Genomic DNA, 10481 nt, shown 5'->3' on the forward strand with positions numbered 1-10481 from the left:
CAGGACCAAACCCAACTAAATCATCCCAGCCAGGGCTTTGTCAAGCCAGGCCTTAAAAACCTCTAAGGATGCAAGTTCCACCACCTCCCTCGGTAACTCATTCCAGCACTTCACCACCCTCCTAGTGAAATAGTTATTCCTAATATCCAACCTAAACCTCCCACACTGCAACTTGAGACCATTGCTTCTTGTTCTGTGATCAGCCACCACTTGGAACACCCTAGCTCCATTCTCTTTGGAACCTCACTTCAGGTAGTTGAAAACTGCTATCAGATCCCCAGTCACTTTTCTCTTCTGCAGACTAAATAAGCCCAGTTCCCCCAGCCTCTCCTCGTAAGCCTTGTGCTCCAGACACCTAATCATTTTCATTGCTTTCCGCTAGACTCTCTCCAATTTGTCTAAATCCTTTCTGTAGTGGGGGCCCCAAAATGACACAGTACTCCAGATGTGGCCTCATATGGGCCAAATAGATGAGAATAATCACTTCCCTTACCTACTAATGCAGCCCAATATGCCATTAGCCTTCTTGGCAACAAGGACACACTGTTGACTCATATCCAGCTTTTCGTCCACTGTAATCTCCAGGTCCTTTTCTTTAGAACTGCTGCGTAGCCAGTCGGTCCCCAGCCTGCAGCAGTGCATGGGATTATTCCGTCCTCAGTGCAGGACACTGCACTTGTCCTTGTTGAACCTCATCTGAATTATTTTGCCCCAATCCTCCAGTTTGTCTATGTTACTCTAGAACCTATCCCTACCCTCCAGTGTATCTACCTCTCCCCACAGCTTAGTGTCATCCACAAACTTGCTGAGGGTGCAATCCATCCCATCATCCAGATCATTAATGAAGATGCTGAACAAAACCAGCCCCAGGACCTAACCCTGGGGCACTCTGCTTTATACCAGCTGCCAGCTAGACATCAAGCCGTTGATCACTACCTGTTGAGCCCGATGATCTAGCCAGCTTTCTGTCCACTTTATAGTCCATTCATCCAATCCATACGTTTTTAACTTGCCGGCAAGAATACTGTGGGAGACCATATACAAAGCTTTGCTAAAGTCAAGATATATCACATCCACCACTTTCCCCATATCCACAGAGTCAATTAGCTCATCATAGAAGGCAGTTGGGTCGGTCAGGCATGACTTGCTCTTGGTGAATCCATGTTGATTGTTCCTGATCACCTTCCTCTCCTTCAAGTGCTTCAAAATAGATTCCTTGAGGGTGTGCTGCATGACTTTTGCAAGGACTGAGGTGAGGCTGACCCATCTGTAGGTCCCCAGATTCTTCTTCTTCCCTTTTTTTTTAAAGATGGGCACTTTATTTTCCTTTTTTCAATTGACCTGGACCTCCCCCGATCATCATGAGTTTTCAAAGATAAGGGCCCATGGCTCTGCAATCACGTCAGCCAACTCCCTCAGCATCCTCAGATGCATTACACTCAGACCCATGGACTTGTGCATGTCTAGCTTTTCTAAATAGTCCTTACTCTGTTCTTTCACCACTGAGGGTTGCTTACCTTCTCCCCATATTGTGCTGCCGGGTGCAATAGTCTGGGAGCTGACCTTGTCGTGAAGACCAAGGCAAAAAAAGCATTGAGTATTTCGGCTTTTTTCATATCATCTGTCACTAGGTTGCCTCCCTGATTCAGTAAGGGTCTCGCACTTTTCCTGACCTTCTTCTTGTTGCTAGCATACCTGTAGAAACCCTGCTTGTTACCCTTAACATCCCTTGCTAGCTGCAACTCCAATTGTGCTTTGGCATTCCTGATTACACTCCTGCATGCTTGAGTACAAATATTTTTTACTCCTCCCTAGTCATCTGTCCAAATTTCCACTTCTTGTAAGCTTCCTTTTTGTGTTTAAGCTTGCCAAAGATTTCTCTGTTAAGCCAAGCTGGTCACCTGCCATATTTGCTATTCTTTCTACACATTGGGATGGTTTGTTCCTGTGCCCTTAATAAGGCTTCTTTAAAATACAGAGAGCTCTCCTGGACTCCTTTCCCCCTCATATTAGCCTCCCAGGGGATCCTGCCCACCAGGTCTCCAAGGGAGTCAAAGTCTGCTTTTCTGAAGTCCAGGGTCTGTATTCTGCTGCTCTCCTTTCTTCATTTTGCCAGGATCCTGAACTTGACCATCTCATGGTCACTGCTGCTCAGGTTGCCACCTACTTCTACTTCCCCTACCAATTCTTCCCTGTTTGTGAGAAGCAGGTCAAGAGGAGCATGACCCCTAGTTGGTTCCTCCAGTACTTGTACCAGGAAGTTGTCCCCAACACTCTCCAAAGACTTTCTGGATTGTCTGTGCACTGCTGTACTGCTTTCCCAGCAGATGTCAGATTACAGCTTCTGAAATACTAATTCTACAACACATTCCATGAACTTGTTGGACAGTCTTATGTCCTGCCATATTGTTTTTTCCAACAGATGTCTGGGTGGTTAAAGTCCTCCATTTCCATTACCACCAGGTCCTATGCTTTACTACACAGAAGATTTGAAGATACAAGGTCAGTTTGTATTTCCTGTGTCAAAGTGAACCTGCCAGAACTCTTTGTTTCCATCTGTAACTGAAAATATTCTTGCACTTTAGATATAAGCGCTAATTGTTCTCAAGGGATAGTCCACCTTTGTGGGGATCTTGTTCAAATCATTTGGATATATACAAATCCTTAGCTGATTAAGTTTTATTACAGTGAAACTTTTACTAAAACAAGCAATTGGTGTGTGTATTTATGTAATTAAACCTAATTTTACTTTCTGTTCAAGTTATCTATACCTTTTATCTCTCTGAGCTAATGGAACTTTAAGGATGCACATGTACCTATATCAACATGATGAATTAGATCCTTAGTGCATCTCAGTCCATTAAACACCGTATTCTTTAGAATATCTTTTCAATCTTAGACACTTTACGCCCTTTTGATCATCTGCATTTGCAGATTCCTGTTCAGTACAAGTACAGAGAGTTCCCGTTCCTCTATTTCAAACTCTGCAAAGCGCATCTGTCTTCACACAGATATTTCAGTGTAGCTGTGCCAAAACAGCTCATTTTATGCCCAGTATATATGTGAAATCTGGGCAATATTTTTTATTTTAATATTGGATGGTCACTAATATTCCTGTATAGGATAGCAGTGACTAGTTACGTTAAGCTCCTGTATCTATTTTCAAAGTCATTTTTAGTTCATTTATTTTGCAAAACTCATTTGTTGGGGAATCTTGCTTTGTAAATTTATGAAAAAAACAATTAAGAATTTTATCTCCGTCATATCTTTTCCCTCTGCCTATAACTAAATCTATTTTGTCTTTTTTACTTCTTTGCACTTTGTACTGAGCACAACACCCGTTTGCAAAAAAGTTAATTTGATTGTATTCATGACACTCCCCTTTTTACAGGACACTTTTCCATTGTGTTGAAATTGCCTCCACGTTTATAGATTAATTTAAATACAAGGTTGCCGGGTTTTTAATCATTTGTGTACTCTTGTATTGTGCATTTATAGCTTGGAATGTATTTTTAATTAAACATGCTTCTGTTTTTTCACTGTTTGTTAATACTTTCATTTCAAAGCACAGTTTTTAATAGACATACAGATATTCACTGTTCTTTCAAAAGTCAAGTTCATTTCTTACACTAACCTAGCTTTTGGCTTTATCAGTTATTCCAGCATTCAGTCAGTCTCTGATTAGTCCATTTATTAACTCTTCAGATTCATACGACTTATCTTTATGAACACATGGAAAATAATGGTCAATGGTCTCACCTGGCCATTAGCGTTGGGAGGGAAGGGGGCATTTGTTCAGAAAGATTAAAAATAGACTTTTTAAAAAGTAATTTACTTGCACGGTTCACAGTCTCTTTAAAATCTTTAAAGACATTGTAGAGGATGTTCGTGAAGTAGCCTAGTTCCCACTAAAAGGAATGCCACATTTCCATTTATTCTGAGCCTGCCACATAATTGTGTGAAGGATTTTACTTTTCAGATTTCTCTGCAATACCACTTGCTTTTATTTTCCATGTGTCAGGGATACAAAACTGTACACCACATCACATGGCAAGGACTCATCCAAGTGCTGCTTGGGGTGAAAATAACTGCAGGTATCCTCATTGTAGCTGAAGAGTGCAATGATACAGAATCTGAATGAGACCATGACAGAAAACTACAAGCTTTTCTACAGTGGTTAAGGGACAAGAACATAAAACTCAACTCAGAAAAAAATGTGACTCAAGCAGTCTGAGATGGCATACATTGGACATCTGTTCACAACAGAGAGGAACTGAAAATGGATCCCAACAAGGTCAAGGTGGTTAGACACACTAGCTCCAGTGGATGTGAAACACTCCTTTCATAGGAATGATCCATTTTCTGAGCCAGGTCAGAAACCTGGCTGTGTTTACTGGCTGGGAATGAATACACAACTCCCTTACTTGACTGAAGGGTGTGACACATGCCAGTCATATGATAACTGCCAACAGACTGTTACCCAGAGCTTCCCACTGGACCATGGGAAAAGGCAGTAGTGGACTTAGCTATCTTCAAGAAAAAGCAATACTTTTTGATTGCAGTGGACTGCTGTTAAAACTTTTCGGAGGTCGATGTCTTGACTGATATAAAAAGTAAGTCAGTGATTGACAAACTGAAGACCCACTTTGTACGATATGGCATTCCAGACACTGTATTTGCCAACAACGGAACATCATTTGCCTTGGAAGAATTCAAGGAATTTGCATACAAATGGGAGTTTGACCACCACATCTCTTCCCCAGCATGCCACAGAGTACTAGTGAGGCAGAGTCACCTGTGAAAACAGCTAAGAAACTGTTACGCAAGGCTGTTTTTTCTGGTTCAGACCTTGTTATCATTTTTGGCACACAGGACTATCCCATCAGTGGGATGTTGAGACAGTCCAGTGCAGGCACAGATGGGACAAAGGCCCAAAATTCTGTTACCAATGAGGGGAGACTTGAGGCAGCCAGAAGAATGGAGACACTGCCAAGAGGAGACGGCCAACAGTCAAGAAAAGCAGGTCAAAGAATATGACAGGTCAGCCAAGAACTTAGCAGCTCTGGAGACAAGCATTCCTGTAAGTATCTAGGCATTAAAGAGTCAACATGAATGGACTAAAGGCATTATGAGTGATGCAGTAGTACCCGGTGTAACAGTATATACCCCTATGTTCACCCCTTTTATAAGACTATGTTAAATTTTGTACAAAGCATTCTGTGTAAGGTATCCTCCAAAAATTCACGATTTGCTGACCATTATTGTCCTGGTAAAATATGTGTAGCAACATTGTATATAAAGACATAAGATTCCACTGTATGGTATTACCCAGGACATGTTCTGCAGGGCAGTCTCAAACAAGTTCCCCAGAGACAAAAAGTTAGCCAACACCTCAGCCAGGTGTCAATGGAATCAAAAGGACCACCACCTGATTGAGTCCCATGTTTTCTCAAGGGACTGTTATTGCTGGAACACCAGGCTAACAGGGTACCCAGGGTGTTAGGCTTGAAGTAACTCAGCCACATGAACAGCAGTCTAAATGGTTTAATAAAGTACCACTTGTTCAACTTAACCTGAATTCAGTATCTCCCTTTGCTAATGAAACACCTATGAACAGTGTTCTGAAGGGTATGCTTGTGTTCATTTTGGATAAAATGTGGTTTGCAGGGTGCTTATACATAGGAAAGCATGCTGTGGCTCACCACCCTAGGAACATTCTAAAGAAGGCCAGGGGGCAGGGGGTGAGTTCAACATGTGGAGTGGAGAAGTATGAGCATGTGATGAAGAAATCCATATATAGAAAGATTAAATATGATTGGTTAGAGGTTTGTGTTATGTAACTTGTTATGTAACTGCCATGTGCTCTAAAATAACAATGAGAGGGGCTCCTTGCTGGAGGGACTCTGCCTGATTTTTGTACCCTGAGCTCTCCCTTTGTGCACATTGAATAAAGCCTTGTTGAATTCAATTGACTTGAATTGAATCGAATCACATCGAATTGAATCACATCGCATCAAATTGAATCAAAGTCCCTTGATTCTGCCCAGCATCTGACTCATAAATCCCAACAGTTCTCTGTTTTCACATGGTGAGGGACTGTGAAATCAAGTATCAGAGGGGTAGCCGTGTTAGTCTGGATCTATAAAAGCAGCAAAGAATCCTGTGGCACCTTATAGACTAACAGACGTTTTGGAGCATGATGCATGTAGTGGAAATTTCCAGGGGCAGGTATATATATGGTAGCAAGCAAGCTAGAGATAACGAGGTCAGTTCAATCAGGGAGGATGAGGTCCTGTTCTAGCAGTTGAGGTGTGAAAACCAAGAGAGGAGAAACTGGTTCTGTAGTTGGCAAGCCATTCACAGTCTTTGTTCAATCCTGAGCTGATGGTGTCAAATTTGCAGATGAACTGAAGCTCAGCAGTTTCTCTTTGAAGTCTGGTCCTGAAGTTTTTTTTGCTGCAGGATGGCCACCTTAAGGTCTGCTATAGTGTGGCCAGGGAGGTTGAAGTGCTCTCCTACAGGTTTTTGTATATTGCCATTCCTAATGTCTGATTTGTGTCCATTTATCCTTTTCCGTAGAGACTGTCCAGTTTGGCTGATGTACATAGCAGAGGGGCATTGCTGGCATATGATGGCGTATATTACATTGGTGGATGTGCAGGTGAATGAACCAGTGATGGTGTGGCTGATCTGGTTAGGTCCTGTGATGGTGTCGCTGGTGTAGATATGTGGGCAGAGTTGGCATTGAGGTTTGTTGCATGGCTTGGTTCCTGAGCTAGAGTTATTATGGTGTGGTGTGCAGTTACTGGTGTCAAATCAAGTGGCTCCCAGCAACAAAAGCCACAAAAAGAACGGGGTGTGTGAAATCCATGGCATGTTCCCCACTCAGTCCTTGACTTCTTCCTAATCTACAATGTATGAAATGCACTTCCACAGGTTTTGGAGCTGGGGGTCAAGAGTGAAGAATGGAAGTGCACCTGCTCTTCAGACATGATCTACTGCTGGGACATCTGACCGGATACAGTTCTCCTTCAGGTAATGACATCCACATCACACCCTTCCTCCCAACAGAGAAGTCAGCTGCCACAGAAAGAGGGTCATTGGGGTGACAAGAAGAGGGACACAAGGTCTCTGGATCTTGAGAGATTATCTAGTTTTGGGAGCCAAACCTCCTTCTCATTTCACATTCTCTTTTCCACTTCCAGATATCAGAAAGCTGCAAGTCACAATTTAAGATTGTCTTGGCCCCTATATGGGCAAAGCTCACAACCAGGAGGGTGACGGGAATGGCCTAAGGTTTAGCATATCAATAGATAAGGGCATTGGCATGATATTCATGGGCAATGATCCAGCCCAAGTATCTCAACCCCAGCCCATATCTACTTTTTTTATTTCACTATGTAAATGCAGAAAAATTCAATGTCAGCTTTCTAGATGCAAAAAGCAGACTAATTATTTTAACATGCTCTTCATTTAAGAATAGAGACTGCAATCAGAATGTACTGTATAAATTATGTTTTAAGGTTTATTAGACAAGATATAATAAATATCTCGGAGGGAGAATCCTACCATCTTTAGTTTTATAATGGATTATTCTTGAAGTAAAAATTTTAAAAAAGAAGAATTTAAGGTATTTTCTTTGTTTAGAAACAAAGATTAACAAACTCTTGAGATAAAATCTTCCTTTCACTTTCTACATTTTTGCTTCCTTTTCAGGAAAAAAAAAGTCTATGTTATCTCTTGACTTTAAATGTAGAACAATCCTTTAAATCCTCATAATTCTTAAGATTAAAGATTACAAGTCTATACAGTATTTCCTGAAAACAGATGAAAGGAAATGACAAACATGCATCCACAAGAGAGTCCAAGCATTCTTTCCTTCAAATACTGAAAAGAAAAAAAGCATACCATCATCTTTTTTCCTATCCTGTCCTCAAAGCAGTATGGTAATAATCAACCTGCATCTGAGAGAATCGTCTAAAAGAACTTCATGTGGGGTATATTATACAAAGCATGCTAATTTTTGTGTAATTCATTCAACTGCACTTCTAAAATCCCCTGGTTTGGAAAGCTACAAAATTGAAAAACAGGTCAAAGTTAATGAGTTGCTTAGAAATATAGTTGTGGAAGCCAAATATATGCTTGCTGTTGAGAATCGTTTCCATTTTCATCTATTATAATTTGTGACTGTAGAACCAAATTCTTCTCTCATTTACACAACAGCAACTGAAAGCAGAATATAGCCCTTAAAGTTTTACTTTCAAAATTGTCTTCAGTACCCCCTGAAATATGATTTAGAAATCAACTTTGGAAATGTTCAGTTGGCTAACATGCTCCAACATTTATTAAAGTAGCTTGCTGCAGTATTGCACAAAGTAAGATGTATATATTCAGATGATGGCACTAACTTGAGGAGATTTCTTGGCTTCTAACATCAGCATTGCATTTGGCAGAAAGTAAATTGAAAATGATGATGAAATTGCTGTGAATTTTAAAAACAGGAGATGTATACATTCTAATAAAAGCCATGAGGAAACCAGGACAGCCAGTTCAAATTCAAGCAGCTATAAATCACTTAGACATCTGGTCATTTCCTATGGAACTTATTTAGAAGGTGCCAAAGTACAGGAAATGTATTTGATATGTCCACTGACTTTTACATAGTAGTGCAAAAAATATACTGTACGAGTAGAGTAATTTGACATCAATATCCCCTTTGAATGAATCACTGGATTTTCCTTCACTTATTGTTCCATATTTAACTTGCACCTCATCAGCACTGCAGTGAAGAGGATAAACAGGAGGTATTGATTTCTGCTAACTAACCTATGCGTTGGTTGAAATTTTTAGGAATTTTTTAATTTCAACAGATGTTTTCACCTAAAAAATCTAAGTTCATTTTCACCATCTAGGACATTTCAACAAGTTCTATTGTACCATCTCTTTATAAAACAATCTCTAATGTTCAAGGCTGTGTATGCATGAGGGAACAGATTATAACTGATTTGTGCATTTACAAAGTCCTTGCACTATTAAATTTTAATTCACGACTTTGTAAACGGTTTGGGAATAACTTGAGTATGAAAGGTGTAGCCAGACTCTATTCTTTTGTATAAAACAATGTGATACAGATTTTTCACAAAGGCTCGTTGACTCTCCCTAGCCTTTCTTCTTGATTTCTTAGAACAATTGCAGAAGGTCTGAAAGGGGTAGATACCTTCCTGGTTTAGGAGCCTTATAAATGTTTGTTATGGTCATTTAATGCCTCTACTAATCATTTGAGTGTACCAGTGGTTCTCAACCAGGAGTATGCATATCCATGGGGGGATGCAGAGGTTTTCCAGGGAGTAGGTCAACACATCTAGATATTTGCCTAGTTTCACAACAGGCTACATAAAAAAATACTAGTGAAGTCAGTACAAACTAAGATTTCATATAGACAATGACTTGTTTATATTGCTCTATATACTATACACTGAAATGTAAGTACAATATTAATATTCCAATTGATATATTTTATAATTATATGGTGAAAATCAGAAAGTAATTTTGCAGTAATAGCATGCTGTGACACTTTTGTATTTTTAGGTCTGATTTTGTGAGCAAGTAGTTTCTAAGTGAGATGTAACTTGGGGGTATTCAAGACATATCAGAATCCTGGAAAGGTTGAGAGCCCCCAAAGTGTACAATTTTTAGATGTAGCTGCTTAATGTGTGTATGTGATGGGTCAGTGGATGGCTATACATATCCATATCAAACTACAAACTCTGTTTTCTTTTGTGAATGCCATACTGCTCTGTGTCTTCACTGTTGCCTTTTTTCTTCCATCTTGGACTGGAATTCCAAGGTGTGTTAGCAGAGGACTAACAATTCAGAGCATTCAAGGGTCTGTTAATTTAATCTCCCATTCAGGAAAATGAGCTAGTTGCTGCCTAGATGAAACAATTCTCCATCTATGGGCTTGTAACCAAGCAAAAGGCCATGTGATGAGAGACTTGAAGCCACTGAGGAGCGTCAACTGACAGTGGTACTGGAACCTTATAAAAGCGAAGTTCTTTTACTGCCTATTTTAGAGAGGAGACCGAAACCAGGAGGACAAAGCTATGTGGGAGAAGGAGGATCCTAGGCAATGGTGGATTAACGCATGGGCCTCTGGGGCCCATGCCCAGGAGTCCCAGCCAATTTAGGGGCCCACACAAGAGTTCCAGAACCTGTGTAGAAGTGGGGGGAAGCACTGTTGCAGGAATGGTGGCCCCACCCCCTGCTCCTCCTCTTCGCCCTGGGGCCCTGTCCCTGCCCAGGCTGGAAGCCAGAACTGGGCCATGGTAAAAGCCACACAGGGAACTCGGGCTGCTGTGGGGAGCCCCAGACCCTCCATCTGCCCTGGGCAGGAGGCCAGGGGGCCTGAGATCAGCCCTGACCCATGTCTCTGTCCCCCCAGGGTGCACCACCTAGGGCAGGTGGAGGGTTCAAGGTTCCCT

At 41.1% G+C, this 10481-nt stretch overlaps 1 long non-coding RNA gene across 1 annotated transcript; it reads right to left on the minus strand.

Annotated features, from left to right (window-relative positions):
• Positions 1-1276: 1276 nt before the first annotated feature.
• Positions 1277-9367, minus strand: LOC115647442. The gene is made up of 3 exons (XR_003999320.1): positions 9289-9367; positions 3287-3291; positions 1277-1287 (listed from the first exon to the last, which is right to left on the minus strand). It is a non-coding gene; the product is annotated as an uncharacterized LOC115647442 (long non-coding RNA).
• Between the last annotated feature and the right edge of the window lie 1114 nt (positions 9368-10481).

The sequence above is a fragment of the Gopherus evgoodei genome, chromosome 1 (genome assembly GCF_007399415.2).
Source record: "Gopherus evgoodei ecotype Sinaloan lineage chromosome 1, rGopEvg1_v1.p, whole genome shotgun sequence".
Taxonomy (NCBI): domain Eukaryota; kingdom Metazoa; phylum Chordata; order Testudines; family Testudinidae; genus Gopherus; species Gopherus evgoodei.